Source organism: Pristis pectinata, chromosome 8 (assembly GCF_009764475.1).
Source record: "Pristis pectinata isolate sPriPec2 chromosome 8, sPriPec2.1.pri, whole genome shotgun sequence".
NCBI lineage: Eukaryota > Metazoa > Chordata > Chondrichthyes > Rhinopristiformes > Pristidae > Pristis > Pristis pectinata.
The window spans coordinates 71,246,549-71,262,931 of NC_067412.1; the positions used below are offsets into that span (position 1 = coordinate 71,246,549).

Sequence of the window (16,383 nt, forward strand, 5' to 3'; positions counted from 1 at the left end):
AATGATCCAATTGTACATGAGAATGGAATGGAAGTTGGTGGCAAAGGTGATAATATTTACAAGTTCCACAGTGCCAATGGTGTCATTGATGTACCAGAGAAAGAATTGGATCAAAAAGTGGACAAGGTTGGTCACCAGTGTTGATGTTGTTGAAAGACAGAACAGGATCAACAGACTGCAGGTTCCTTTCTTTTTCAGAAATAGGCAGGTTGGGCACACGAAGGTGTCAAAACAAAACGTTTTCATTCAGAGTATTGGCAAAACTTCAGAATTCTCTACCCCATGTACTATATAGTTCTTGAGTGAGATCAATAGATTTTTGAGGCACTTAAGATATTGAGGTACCAGGTTCAGCTTAATGAATCAAGCTTGATGGGCCGATCTCTCTTATGCTCCTGTTAATTGAAATAGGGTTAAAAAGAAGGTTGTGTTCTTTCCTCCACTTACCAATATATTATGAATAATATCAGTATTTCCTCATTTGAGTCTTGTGTTGATATGGCTCTGCACTAACGAATCATTAAGAACAGACAGGAAACTTGTCATCCTTTTAGAGGCAGATGAGTTTCAGTACAGATCTCTAGAGTATTCTGAACCACAACACGTCCAACATTTTGTGCTCAACTCAAACCGACCAGTTCCGTTATGATACCATACAGATGTTAATTTGAAGGAGGGCGGTTCCAACGCTGTCGATCCCACCTCAGCACAACTTCCATTGGTGACCGTGGCTGCCACAGCACCAATCGCCAATTGGCCAGCTGTCAATCTCGGGTATAAACTCAGGAACCGGTTGTCAATTCGCATTGAAGAAACGCCGAAGATTCAGCGGTATTATACAGCAGTGTCATACAATCTATATTCCTAAGCAAAAGTTTAGTTAATAGTTGAAATCTTACTTAAAAGCACCAGAGGTAAGCAGCACCTGTTTGTTATAAAAACACTCACTGTGTATGGATGGTAATTTCAAACATAAATTGCTGATTTCTGTGGTTTGTCTTCCTACGGTAATGTAATACCGTTTTATCTAATTCATTTAAAATAATTATAAACAATGTACTTAATACTTTAATTTTAGAAATCATTTTCGTATATAGTTACTGCCTTGTTTATCTGTTGGGACACACTCGCATTCAACACAAGCATTAACAGCGTGCTGCCAACCCCTACCCCAACCGAACAAGCAGGTGTTTAAAACTAACTTCTGCTCTGAGACGGCGGAAGTGTTAAATAATTTTCTTAGGCATGAGTCATGCTCCTTATATCTCCCTTCACTGTTTTCATCAAAGCCTTTTAGTAAATCAATTTCTTTTTATTTCTAAAGATGATTTTAGTTAAACTTTCCTTCCCACACCCATCCCACGTTCCCCTTCATGGTTTATATTTGCTAAGAACGAGTGAGCAATCTATTAATTAAAAAAAAACTTGGGGGAGGGGGGAATCATGTTATCGATAGAACATGTAGCTGCGTGTATGTAGGAAAACATTTATGCCCACGTGCAAACCCAGCAACTGAATAACTGCACGGAGGGTAGCAGGTTACTGTCTTTCCTCTCCCAATAAGTAGATAGGAACAAAAATTGAAGAAGGCGAGAATTGCTCTTGCTCTTATTATTTGTAATAAAATAGCAAAAACACTCTTTGAAAATATTCATAATTTTATATAACATTTATAATGTTAACCAGTACTGTTCTTTATCATTTTAACTTTTTAAAACCAACTCTGGGGGGGGGGGGGGACTTTTAAAATGTATATTTATCTTAATGACAATATCGAAATGGTTTCAAGGTTTAAATTTTGATTGAAAGAAGTTACTCACAATATTGTGGAGGGGCACAGGAAGGAAAGCATTTTAAAAATGAGAGCCTGTAAACTACTTTTATAAATGTCACTCCACAAAGATCACAAGACAAGGGAGCAGAAGTAGGCCATTTGGCCCATCGAGTCTGCTCCAAAGAAAAGGGAAAAAAGAAATGAAGAAATTGGGGGGGCAAAAAAAAACACTATTCTAACCCCAATTTCCAGCCTTATCCCATATCCCTTGATACCCCGACTATTTAGATATCTATCTATCTCTTCCTTAAACGCCTCCAATGATCTGGCCTCCACTGCTGTATGTGGCAAGGAATTCCACAAATTCACCGCACTCTGGCTAAAGAAATTTCTCCTCATCTCTGTTTTAAAAACTTGTACCCTCTAATTCTTAGATTGTGCCCTCTGGTCCTGGACTCACCCACCAGGGGAAACAGCTTGACCACATTTACTCTGTCCAGTCTTTTCAACATTTTAAATCTCTCTATGAGGTCCCCTCTCATTCTGCACTCATATGACCTTTGTCAGCTATTTCATCCAAAGCAAGACCAAATATTTTAAATGATTAAGATCTGATATGTTACAGTCATAGAAAATTTATAGTCTTAATATGAGCACCTGTGAGTATGTAAACAGTTAACAGCATGATGAAAGCTGACCATAACGTTCAAAATAATTGCGCAACATACCACTTCAACCAGGAACATGGAGGATTTTGAAATATTTTGCTGTACCCAAAGTCACAAAGGCGGATGCAGTTACAAACCAACTCTATAGAGTACAGTAGGTATTTAGATAATTGAGAGTAGGGGTTCTTGTGCTCATTACTGTTTTTCCTAATAAGCCCTGGTGGTCAGATGTGTGAAGTTTAACACTGTGAAAACATTCATAGATATAGATTATCTCAGCCTTTAATTGGTGAAGGAGAATTACTAGCATTGAAATGATTGCTGTATCAAAAATGTGCTGTTTGACATTTGCGGTATAATTGAAATTTTGATCATTTTTCAAAACCACCTTTCTTAAGCTTTAAACACTAGCACTGTTCTTAGTGCCATCCTTTTGGTTGGCAGTGGTTTAAATGAACTTTGTAACCTAACAGAAAGGAATTACAATGGAAAAAAGTGCAAAGCTGTTACTAACTCTAAGTAGGGGTAAGAATTTGTATGCACCAACATCATATATGTGGTTACAAATATTCTCCCATTTTGATACTGCTATGAAAGTACAAACATGGTTTTGCAACACCTTAGGAAATGTTGAAGAACATTTTTACAATGTCACAAAACATATCAAAACATTCTCTCCTCTTGTAGATAGCAATCATATCTTGAATACTTGTAATTATATCTATTGGTGCTTTAACAAAACCTTTGCTTAATTTAAAATGAGTTAGTATGGACATTAAGTTAGCTGGTAAATAAATCTTATTGCTTAGTACTTAAATCACAAAGTATAAAGATATGTTGTGTTAGCACACTGATATTGTAGACGTTATGTCACTGTTGTCACATTGAACAAGCCAAAAGAACATCGGTAGTAGAAATCAATATAGGTTGTTCAGTTCTCAGTGCCTGCTTCATCATTCACAACTAATCTTTCACTTCAACATCACTTTCTTACACCCTTGATTCCCTGAAAACATAATCTGTTGATCACTATCTTGAATATACTGAGCCTTCATAGCTCTCTGGATGAAGAAATTTCTCTTCATCTCTGCTTTGAATGGCCAACCCTTATTTTGAGACTGTGTGACTGCTGGGTCTAGACACGTCAGCCAGGGAAACATCAGCTCCTCATCTATCCTGTCAATTCCCTTAATTTTCAATAGGATAACCTCTCATTCTTTGGAACTCTAGGGTGTATAAGCCCAGTCTGCTTAATTCTCCTCATAAGGTAAATCTGCCATCACAGAAATTAATGTGATGAACCTTTGTTGTTCTCCCTCCACTGCAAGTATATCCTTCCTCAGATAGGAGACCAGACCAGAGCACAATATTCCAGAGTGGTCTCACAAGGGCTCTACATAATCGGAGCACAATATTTTTACTCTTGTACTCAAATCCTTATGTAGTAATGGTCAATGTATCGTTTGCTTTCCTGATTGCTTGGTGAACCTGTATGTTAATTTTCAGTGATTAACATATTAGGACACTAACATCATGCAATCTCTCGTCATTTTAAAACAAAATAAATCCATACTTCTATTTTTCTTACCAGAGTGGATGACCTCCTATTTTCCACACTATGTTCCACTTGTTATCTCCTTCCCCATTCATCTAGCCTATTTATTTCTGTCTACATTTCCCAAAGCCTCTCTCATTCTCATCATGGCTGATGCTCCATCACAATTCATGCTGGAAAGGAAAACCATAAATGCACTAGCCCAGTGTTTACATGTGCAATTACTTTAAGGGTTTTGGTATAGCTAAAACTACGAGAATGTTCGTCAATAGACAAGTGAGCTGAACTATTGTGCAATCAACCACTTAGGCCATTTTTGTAACCATTAAGATTAAGCCATTAAAATAGTTTGCTAACAATAGAAATAAGCCAGCTCTCCAATTGTCAGGCAGCCTAATAAACAAAGAACCAAAAGTCAGGATGTATTAAGTGGAAGCATTGTTTATTGAGATTACAAAAGTTCCTCAGCAGACTTTTTTAGCAGTATGACATATCTAGGTTGGGGCATGACATCACTCCCTATCTGATCCTCATCCTGTCCAAGCTACTGTCTGGTTTTTGGTGGCAAGCTTAATAGCCGAGAATGTAGAAGCCTGATGGCCCTTATGATTGTCTCTTATTATGAGTGTAGCACATGGGAATAGTAGTTCCACCATTAATGAAAAATATTAATCCTATAAATATATCAAAAAAGCATCTTGCAATTTTAATTGCTGTCTACTGCTTTCAACACTAACTAAAAATATTAATAGAACATAGTGACTTGCGGGCAGTACAAAATATGGAAAGCACTTTCACCCATGTTGTTTTATTGTTTCAGCAGCATCTATTGTGCTGTTTGCTAATTGATTTCATTTTTTTTTGTTCAATATGATAATATAAATATTAGGTTACATGGCAGAGATAACATTGCATGAATTAATGTAAATCTAGACATTGATGGAGAGATGGATCAGGGCAAATGCAAAAGAGTAGGTAAGGGGAAGTCTCTGAAGATGGAAAGAGAGAGAGTTCCACAATAGTTCTTTGGACTATTCTTATCATGTAGATATATACAAGTGATTTGGACTTGTAAATTTTGAGAGCTATCACAGTTTGGTGATACCATTTGAATTTACTGAATTACAGCACAGCATAGGGATTGTGAGAGACTGCCGTTTGTCACTTTGGGTAAAAGATAAGCAAGATAAGGCAGCTGCATTTGAGTGTTTCAAAAGAAGTGAAGTAACCTATTTGCAGATAAGAATAGGACAAGAAAACACACAATATTATGAAGTTAACAGTTAGAAAAGCAGAGAGAGGCCTTGTTCTTGTTTATTCATTTATGGAATGTTGGAATAGCCAAGAAGCAGATATTGCCTGTCTCTCTGACCTTGAGGTGATGAGCCACATTCTTGAACTACTGTAGCCTCTGTAGTGAAGGTATTCCTGTGGCACTGTTAGGAAGGGTGTTCCAGGATGTTGAAACCAACCATGAAGGAAGGATGTTAATAATTCCACTGTAGGAATTAACTACTTCTCCTGGTGATAACATCCAATTTAGAATCATGTTCTTTTACCGTGAAACTATTTACAATAGTGCCAGGAAGAATGAAATATTTTTCAGTAAAGTTATATTTGGTCCCCTCTAGTTTCCTTAGTACTCTAAATTTGGTGTTGGGGTTTAACAATACAATTGGCAAAGGCTCTCCATGCAGTGATTAGTTGACATTGTATGTTAGACAAGACAGTAAGTATTTTAAGGCTGTTCAACTACTAGGCAGATCCTACCTTCACCCAGCCTATACACTACTCAGAGGTCAAGACCTGAACATAACTGAAATTGCAACATAGCAAATGTATATCCTGGCTGAGATCAGGTAACTCAACAGGGACTGTCGTTGTGACCATCCTGATTTAGTCTCGTATCACACACTCTGATTACCCGCTATGTCATTAAGGAACTAGTGTTATGGACTGAATGTTCAAAACCTAGAGTATTCCTTCAAATGGGATTTTAAAGTAAAAATCCTCTTAGAATCTGCTTGTAACAAATGATATCAAGACTGTGTGACTACCTGAACCTTCATATCATGGCTTAGAATACATAACTTCTACACACTGATGACTCACTCACATGTTTAATGAGGTAACAGAAATGTTGATTCCAATTTAATAGTACAGTAAACTGAATGGTGGTTGTACTGAGTCCTTTGCTCAGAGATATATCACCATCCACACATACATTCCCATTTGAAAATGGAATACCACACACAGACACTGAGATCTTTGTGTATGTCCTGAGATCCCAAGAGCGATGCTGTCTGGAGCTATGCTCCTGGTAGGGTCACCCATGGTGGTAAGGTCGATGGAGAGGTCCCTGACAAAGAACAGTCCAACCAAGACCTCAGCAGTGGAACAGGCGGACGAAGTTACTTGAACTCAACGGCTGTGAAGGCGGAGGAAGGCTGCAACAAATCCATCAGCTCCAATCATCGTGGTTTCCATGCCATTGGAATCAATTGGTTGATTTGTGAAGTATCGTGTGCTTTTTGTAGTGCAACATCAAGTACACGTTAAACAAATACATGCACAAGCATCTTCACTCTGTGGGCTTTGTGTATGTCTGTGTGTCTGAAGAATGTAGTAACCAAATATCCTGAAAAGAATAATAAGATAGAGTAAAGTCAGGATGGATTTACTATTTTTGTCTCCTTGCTTAAAAAAGAATATAATCGTTCTAGTGGAAGTGCAGCAAAGATTCACCAGACAGGTTCTGAGCACAGGGAATTTGCTGTATGAGGAGACAGAGAGTGGACTAGACCTATATTCTCTTGAGTTTAGAAGAATGAAAACAAATCATTGAAACTTTACAAGATTCTGACAGGGCTTGACAGACTGGATGCAGGAAAGATGTTGCCCCTGGTTGAGGAGTCTGGAACTAGGGATCTCAGAATAAGGGATGGGCTATTCAGGGCTGCGATGAAGAGACTTGTTTTTCATGCAGAGGGAGTAGGAACTTTGGAATTCTCTGCCCCAGAGGGAGGTGGAGGCTCAGTCATTGAATTCATTCAAAATAGATTAATAGATTTCTAGATGTGAAGGAATCAGTGGACACAGGGATGGTGCAAGAAAATGGTGCTGGGAGAGGAAATCAGCCACGGCAGATCAGGCTCAAAGGGTTAAATCACTTGCCCGTCCTCCTATTTCTTAAGTTCCTATGCTTGTGTGTGTATTATGTGTGCACATACAGTGGCATGCAAAAGTTTGGGCACCCCTGGTCAAAATTTCTGTTACTGTGAATAGTTAAGTGAGTAGAAGATGAACTGATCTCCAAAAGTCATAAAGTTAAAGATGAAAGATTCTTTTCAACATTTTAAGCAAGATTAGTGTATTATTTTTGTTTTGTACAATTTTAGAGTGAAAAAAGGAAAGGAGCACCATGTAAAAGTTTGGGCACCCCAAGAGGTTTGAGCTCTCAGGTAACTTTTACCAAGGTATCAGACCTTCATTAGCTTGTTAGGGCTATGGCTTGTTCACAGTCATCATTAAAGGCCAGGTGATGCAAATTTCAAAGTTTTATAAATACCCCGACTCCTCAAACCTTGTCCCAACAATCAGCAGCCATGGGCTCCTCTAAGCAACTGCCTAGCACTCTGAAAATTAAAATAAATGATGCCCACAAAGCAGGAGAAGGCTATAAGAAGATAGCAAAGTGTTTTCAGGTAGCCATTTCCTCAGTTGGTAATGTAATTAAGAAATGGCAGTTAACAGGAATGGTGGAGGTCAAGTTGAGGTCTTGAAGGCTAAGAAAACTTTCCAAGAGAACTGTTTGTAGGATTGCTAGAAAGGCAAATCAAAACCCCTGTTTGACTGCGAAAGACCTTCAGGAAGATTTAGCAGACTCTGGAGTGGTGGTGCACTGTTCTACTGTGCAGTGACACCTGCACAAATATGACCTTCATGGAAGAGTCATCAGAAGAAAACCTTTCCTGCATCCTCACCACAAAATTAAGCGGCAGAAGTTTGCAAAGGAACATCTGAACGAGGCTGATGAATTTTGGAAACCAGTCCTGTGGACTGATGAAGTTAAAATAGAACTTTTTGGCCGCAATGAGCAAAGGTATGTTTGGAGAAAAAGGGATGCAGAATTTCATGAAAAGAACACCTCTCCAACTGTTAAGCACAGGGGTGGATCGATCATGCTTTGGGCTTGTGTTGCAGCCAGTGGCACAGGGAACATATCACTGGTAGAGGGAAGAATGAATTCAATTAAATACCAGCAAATTCTGGAAGCAAGCAACAGGATAACGATCCTAAACACACCTCAGAATCCATAATAGACTACCTCAAGACGCACAAGCTGAAGGTTTTGCTATGGCCCTCACAGTCCTCTGACCTAAACAACATCGAAAATCTGTGGATAGACCTCAAGAGCAGTGCATGCAAGACGGCCCAAGAATCTTACAGAACTAGAAGCCTTTTGCAAGGAAGAATGGGTGAAAATCCCCCAAACAAGAATTGAAAGACTCTTAGCTGGCTACAGGAAGTGTTTATAAGCTGTGATACTTGCCAAAGGGGGTGTTACTAAGTACGGACCATGCAGGGTGCCCAAACTTTTGCTCCGGGCCCTTTCCTTTTTTGTTATTTTTGAAACTGTAAAAGATGGAAATAAAAAGTAATCTTGCTTAAAATATTAAAGAAATGTGTCATCTTTAACTTTATGCCTTTTGGAAATCAGGTCATCTTTTACTTGCTTAGCTATTCACAGTAACAGAAATTTTGACCAGGGGTGCCCAAACGTTTGCATGCCACTGTTTGTGCTTGTATTATTTTTGAATGTCATGTATGTGTTATGTGGGTGCTTTGGTAAATTGTGTGTTATGTACGTATCTGTGTGTATTCACCCACTCAGTTGCATTTGGTTTTACTTCCCCCTGGTTTGAAAAATAAAAGTTCTGCAGTGTGTTTGTGGAGGTGTAGACCTTTTAGTCAGACTGGGTAACCATTGGTGTAAACTGAAGTTCTAATTGTTGTTTCCCATGTTCCTCTGCTAACATCTGCTGAGGTTAACAAAGGAGGCTAGTGCTGTGTGCTTGGAAACTAGGTACAAAGTGATCTTGATAACCATACATGGTTCTCTTGTATATCTCCTTTGACTCCAGGCTGTTGCTGCACTTTCAACTAATTTGATCTGTTCATTGGTGTTAAATTGCTACAACATTTAAAAGCATCCCAGCTAATGATCGGCAGCATCCAGCTGACAAGAACATGAATTTCCCAGCAAATTGCTTAGGGATAGGCCAGTGTTGCATAGCCTTTAAACTGAGCTTTGTACCCAGATTCTGGTCATTATGAGGTTACTCCTTGTCTGTTATTTGGTGCACAGCTGCCTCCACCAAGTGCTGAAGCCCAGATGCATGCCTTAGTTATTTCAAGCATCAAATGCTCCTAGTCTTCTTGCTTTCCTGTCTGCCTCCATCCTTTACAAACTTCAACTAATCTGAAAACCTATAAGCTACATCATCTCCTGCTGATTATCTATTCTTGCACTGATGTAATTTTTAAATCAGTTTCAGAAATGCAACTTTAAAACATTTCTTGTTAAATCTCTCCTTTCCTAGGTTTTTAATTGTCTGTGGTCTCCATCCTCCCTACCCATTCCCTCTGTTATCCAGACTGGGAATGATAAACTGTTGACATATTTATTTATTTAATTACGTTTCCATTTTAACGTTACATAGTAAACCCAGAACATTGTGTATAGGAACAGTAGAATAATACTATTAAGGCTGTCCCAATATTGCAGATTCCACTACATTAGGCCTCCATTGCAATGGGCTGCATCATTCAACTTGCTTTGGCTTCTGGGATCACTGGCCTCCACCCCAACTGCTCTCAAGGCCATTACCTCCATCTCATCTGTTCCTGGGGTTTGCTGTCTGCCCACCCAACCATAGTCTCAGCTGTTGCTGCAGCAGATGCTATAAACCAAACCCTGTATTGGAGCAATGAACTGCAGAGCAGCAAGGGATTATGTATAGGAAAATAATAGTACTGCAATAATTTACTTGACAGACATGAATTAAATGTCTTTAGGAAAGTGTTTTATGTAGTTTAAACTGTATTCTCTTCCAGAAAAGAACATGCCCAGTGATCTTTGCAAATTAGCATCATTAATAAAAAATATTACTCTTCTGCAATTTGTTTTTTTTTAACTGCAACTCAGCAAGGATATTTTGAAGTTTATCTCACAATTTAGGTAGGACCTTAAGTATAATTTTAACACCCAGAATGAGGTGTTTTTCCCCATATTAAAAATTACTAAAACTTTCAGGTGCAGAAAACCTGAATGTCCTGGTTATTCGTTTAATTGCCTGTTTCTGTCTTCAGTAAGAAGGAGATGTGTTGCTGTAATGTGAAAGATGAGATCAGATAGTTGAGTAATCAGTCTAGTGATTTTCTTTTTCCCTTTGTTATAGATGGGCTGGAATGCCCATACCTGACCCCAGCCCAGCTAGAAACTCCTTGACCCCATCTTTCCCCACTTTTCTATGTATCCTCACCAAAAAAATACTTTGGCCTTGGAAGTTGCCTGTCTGATGCATTCTTAACTTAAAAGTTGGGGTAGTAGAGTGTTTTATTTAAGGTATTGCCAGTAAGCCAAACTCTTGTTTTATTTTTCTCTTAATTAGAACTGGAATTATAGGATGGCAAAATATTTGTTCTTCCATGGATCTTTTCAGAGAAGTCCAAAAAAGAAAACCATTTTAACTTTCAGCCAACCCTCAAGTAAACAGAATCTAATTTTTGCATCTTCTGAAATCAATTTTTGTAAAGGATCAGAGACCTCCAAAGGTTGTATAACTTTTCTTCAGTTGGATCCAGCTCAAAGTGTACTTGAGCTTGGAACAGGTCTAATAGTGAAGACAACCCCAAAGCCAATCTCTGGGCTCACATAAAGACCTTGGCTAAGTCCACATTTGTGCATGCACTAGGCAAGTCTGTTTCCATTTTTTCTGTTTCCATTCCTTCCCCACCCACGCAGAGCATCTATGACCAATTAAGTCAATAGAACACAGCATAGCACCAAAATCATTCATTGGAAACAATGTGTTGAGCTCTTAGAGCAAGATTGTAGGCTGTATTTGAACTTCCTGCATGATCTTTCTGTGGTTATTGCTGTAGTATCAGGAGATGTGGAGCTTCTGAGGCCCTGTCTTACTCCTGTTTTACAGTCACAATTGGTACCGGATATGGAAGATTACACTTGAGTTATCACACTGCCCCCAGACTCCACAGTATTCTCTGATCATAATCAGTTGTGGAGCTTCTTTCTAATTATAGTATGCTACTTCTGATCTGACAAGGAAGCTGAACATTTAATTTTGAGTTAAAACCTCTCTTTACTGGAATAATAAAGTAGTAGCCGCAATTTTTTATTCCTATAGGAATTTCTTTGAAACAAGCAGTGCTGCGAAGAATGGGGAATGGGCCATTTGTTGTGAATTGGCAGAAGATGGGGGTCAACTAAAATGAATTTACTCATGGCAAATTGACAGAATAGTTAAACATATAACCATCACCAAGGCAGAGCCCACAGAATGGTGTGAGAAATAGAACAGCTGGAAAAAGTAAGGAGCTAAAAAGATTTTCTTTTGCATCATTATCCTGAAGGGGTACACAGCAGGCTATTCAACTAAACCTTTCAGGCCAAATCTTGCTGGCACAAAGCCAACATCTGTGGTCACCCTTGTGACCAATCTTACACAAGTTCAGATACAGAGCATTTATCTTCATGGGTCAAAGCGTCAGCACTGAAGAGTCAGCAAAAGGCATACTGAAGAAGACAGCACCCTCTTGAATTTCCCTTGAAAACATTGACAGCTGCCACTGTATGCAACAGCTGATGAAACTGTCAAATTTTAAATGCTTGTGAACACTATCAAAAATGCAATAAAGACATTTTTAAACTAAAATAGTCCTACACATTTCCCCACACTATCCAGACCAAAAACAATATTGCCCACATGAACATATCGTTAATGAGATATCAACTTGTGCATGTTTCTGGGAAAGTCAACGCCAGTTGTTAGTGTCACGTGTTCTCCTTTGGTGCGTGGCTTTCTTGTACCCCAGAACAGAGTTTTCCAGTGTCCATCTCACGTAAATGACGCCAACAGTTGTTCAGTGCTTGCAGTTGATCATCAGTAAGATTTTTGATTGTATTGATCTGAAAGAATGAGAGGCTGTTCACTTGCAGGGGGCAAAAAACGGCTTTCCCTAATGCATTAGTTTGGTCAGAAGCATTACCATTGAAAGGCAAATCATAGGCAACCAGCATTCCTAGCCAGGGTGCAGTACAGTACTTAGAGTGGACACTGCTCACACCAAGTATTGACCCTACCTCATGTTTCAAACTGAGTTTTGATTGGAATTTCTCAGAGCTACTCTGCTCTTGCAGGAAGACTTGGATGGGCAGTAAACCTCTCCTAGGCATATCACAGGAGGCATCACTGATAATCTAGTATATTCACTGTTTACAGGAACCACACTCTTGTCTAGATTTTCTGGAGGAGCAATATCTTTACAGGACATGCTGCCACAAAGGACTCATCAGTGATCTGTGAATTTCTGAAACCCCGATACAAGCTCTCACATTCTTGTACTGATCTCATTGTCAAAGTAAAGGTGGAGATAGATAAATTTTTAGAAAGACTGGGGAATTTGGTGTATGGAGAACTGGTGTAGAAATGGAGTGGAGGCCTGGGGCAGATCAGCCATGATCATATTGAATGGCAGGGCAGGCTCGAGGGTGCAAGAAAATGGGGGCAAGGTGACTTACTCTTATGTTCTACTAGGAGCTTATGGAGACCAGAACAGTGCTTCTCAAAATGTGACTTTGCTGCTGGTATCACTCTGTTAACACACTGAAATATTCACCAGAGAGTCTTCCACATTGAAATGGTCGTCAGTGCCCCATATAATTTGGCCGTCAACTGAACTCGGCCATTTCCTGCTGAGATTTACCAAGGAGAACACCAGCAGCCAGAGCACCAGGAAATTCAATAACACCAGGAGGATCTAGAGGAAGGTGGGGATGAGAAGCCAAGGAGCAATGATACTCAGTAACGGGAGCCCAATGCTGTGCTTCCATGGACACAAACCTTTCGGGACAAGTTTGATACTCAAAAGGTTCTCGTAAACCTCAACTATCACCCCTTCCTGCACATTCATTCTCAATGGACATGCAAAATTGCAGCCTCATTTAAGGCACTGTAGTCTCTGTCATGTGATACAATGAATTGATGCCACCTTGCAAGAAACAAAGCAGGAAGTGAAAAAGTAGTAAGCAAAGTAAATAGGCAGCCAAGATAAAGTCAAGCAGAAAATGGGGTCAAAGCACAGAGATGATAAATGTCAAAATTAAAGGTGCTGTATTTAACTGCAACAAGGTAGAAGAATCAATGGCATAAATAGAACTAACTGGGCGTGATCTCATTACAATTATGTAAACATGGCTGCAGGGTAACTGAGGCTGGAAGCTGAATATTTAAGGAAATTCAACATTTAGGAAGGATGAGCCAAAAGCAAAGGTGGGGTAATAAAGGAGGAGATCAGTGCAGTGGTGAGAAATGGACTTGGCTCAGCAGATCATAATGTTGATGTGAATCCATTTGGGTCAAACTAAGAAATGGCAAAGGGCAAAAAATATTGGTAGGAATTGCATATAGGCTACCAAAGGAGCATAAAACAGCGGTAATACAGTGACCATGGGGGAAACTCATCTATAGATTGGACAAGTCAAATAAGTGGATGAGTTCATGGGATGTTTACAAAATGATTTTTCCAGATATATTGAGGGACGAACAAAGGAAAAGGCTTTCTTAGATGTCATTTTGAGAGCTGCGAGAGGAGTAACTGATAATATTTTAACGGGGCCTTTCAGGAAAAATAACAATAACATGGTAGAATTTTACGTTGAGTTTGCAAGTGTTGTCATTCAATTGGAAACTAGGATCTTGAGCCTAAAGTGGAGATTGGTAAGGTATGATGGAGAGTTGGCTGTGGTTGCTTTAGAAAATACATCAGAAGTTATTATGGTGGACAGGCAAAGAATAGTATTTAAAGAAATAATGCAGAATTTGCAGAAATATATTTCTTTTAAAGTGTAAAAACTCCAACTGGAAAAGTAGGGCATCAGTGGGATGTTATAGAATAAGATATTATTAAATATATGAGATATTATAGAAACTTGTAAAGTTGCCAGAAATAACAGTATGCCTGAGGAATGGGAGCATTTTAGAACACAGGACAACCGATAAATTGGTTTATTATTGTTACATGTACTGAGGTACAGTGGAAAAACTGGTCTTGCATATCATTCATACAGATCAATTTGTTACACAGTGCGTTGAGGTAGTACAGGGTAAAACAATAACAGAATGCAGAATAAAGTGTTACAGACGGTATTACAGAATATGAGAATAAACTGGCAAAAAACAGTAACAAATGAACTATAGGAGCTTCTATAGGTATGTAAAAATGGGGAATGGTTAAACAAATAATGTGCTTGTCTTTAAGGAAGAAGACGCAAAAAACCTACCATTAATATCAAAGAACCAAGAGTCCTGTGAGAATAATGGACTGAAGCAAATAAGCACTAGTACAAAACAACAAGTGTGGGAAATTAGTAAGACTAAAAGCCAATATTCCAAGAATCCAATGAGCTACATCCCAGAGTTTGAAAGACAATCTGGTTATCATCTTCCAAAATTCTATAGATTCTGGAATTGTTCCTTTGGATTGGAGGCTAACAAATGTGATCCCTTTATTTAAGAAAGGGGGAAGAGAGAGAGAACAGGGAACTACAGAGTTGCAGAGAATGTGCTCTAATCTGTAATGAAGATATAATAACAAAATACTTTGAAAAGAATAATAGGATTGAGCTGAGTCATGGATTTATGAAAGGCACTCTTGAAAGGAGCTTATGAAAGGTCAACATGTTAAAGCTTGTACAGTTGGGGGTAATATAGAGTTATGGGACAGAAAGTGAAGAGTGGGAGTAAACTAATCCTTCTCAGACTGACTGGCTGTGACCAGCAGAATATTGCAGGAGTTGGTGTTTGGGCCCTAACTATTCATAATCTATATCAATAATTTGGCTGAGGGGACAATATATTACATTTCCATGTTTACTGATGATTTAAAAAAAAACTGGATAGAATTGTGTATACAGAGGATGCTTTACAGGTAGGCTGAGTGAATGGGCAAGATCATGGTAGATGGAATATAATGTGAAGAGATGTGAATTTATCCATTTAACAGAAAAGCAGAGTACTTTTAAAATGGTGAGAGATTGGGTAACATTGATGTTCGAAGGGACCAAGATATCTTTGTGCACATTGTACAGAAAGCCAACAGCAGCTACAGCAAGCAATTTAGGAAGTCAAATGTTACGTTGGCCTTTATTATGAGAGATTTTGAGTAAATACGTAAAGGTGTCTTGCTGCAATTATACAGGGCTCTGGTGAGACACCAGCTGGTGTATTATGTACAGTGATGGTCTCTGCTTCTGATAGATTCACTCTGCAGCAAAGATTTGCCAGACAGGTGCCAATTAGGGGGAATTTGCTGTATGAGGAGATATGGACTAGACTGTATTTTCTTGAGTTTAGAAGAATGAAAGGAGATCTCATTGAAACAAAATTCTTGGACAGCTAGATGGATTGGATGTAGGGGAAATGTTTCCTTGGCTGAGAAGTATTGAACCTAGAGTCACAGTCTGAGAATAAACACTTGGATGAGAAGGTTGTGAAGCTTTGGAATTCTCTACCTTGGAGGCTCAGTTATTGAATTCATTTAAACTAGATATTGACAGATTTCTGGATATTAAGGGAATCAAGGGATATGGGGATAGTGTAGGAAAACGGCATTGAGGTAAAAGATCAGATTTGAGGTGCCAAATGGTGTACTGCTACTCCAATTTTTTTTTGAGCAGCAGAAATAGACTAAGAACAACCGTAATGGAAAATAAAAAAATGTAAAGAAAAGTTACTTGCAATGTGAATCAATCTAGTCTAGTGAACTAATGTTGTGCCCTAATTTCAGAGCGTTTGCACATAGGTTTGGAAATGCAACCACTGTACTGTAGGGCTGGCTGCTGGAAGGCCTTCTCTCTTCTTGGCTTTGAGATGCACGTCTGCTCAGGATGACTAAACTGAGCTCAGGTACCTAATGGGCAGGCCCCAGACTGTAAGATGCCAATTGGTTTATCTGAAGTTGGAGGAAGCAGACCTGGGTGCACTGGCAAAGATAGTTCTTGAAAGAAAATGGCTGCAGAAGAAATCCTGGCATGCTGAGAGAGAACTGGAGTTCCTGATGCAATACTGACAACATGATTCTTG

General features: G+C 39.0%; 1 protein-coding gene across 1 annotated transcript in view; it reads left to right on the forward strand.

Annotated features, from left to right (window-relative positions):
* The first annotated feature begins 796 nt into the window (after window positions 1–796).
* Window positions 797–16,383, forward strand: part of si:dkey-171c9.3 (uncharacterized) — a 39,184-nt gene continuing 23,597 nt past the window's right edge. Inside the window, exon 1 of the mRNA XM_052022421.1 lies at window positions 797–914. The gene's annotated coding sequence lies outside the window, so the exon portion shown is untranslated. The remainder of the gene's footprint in view (window positions 915–16,383) is intronic.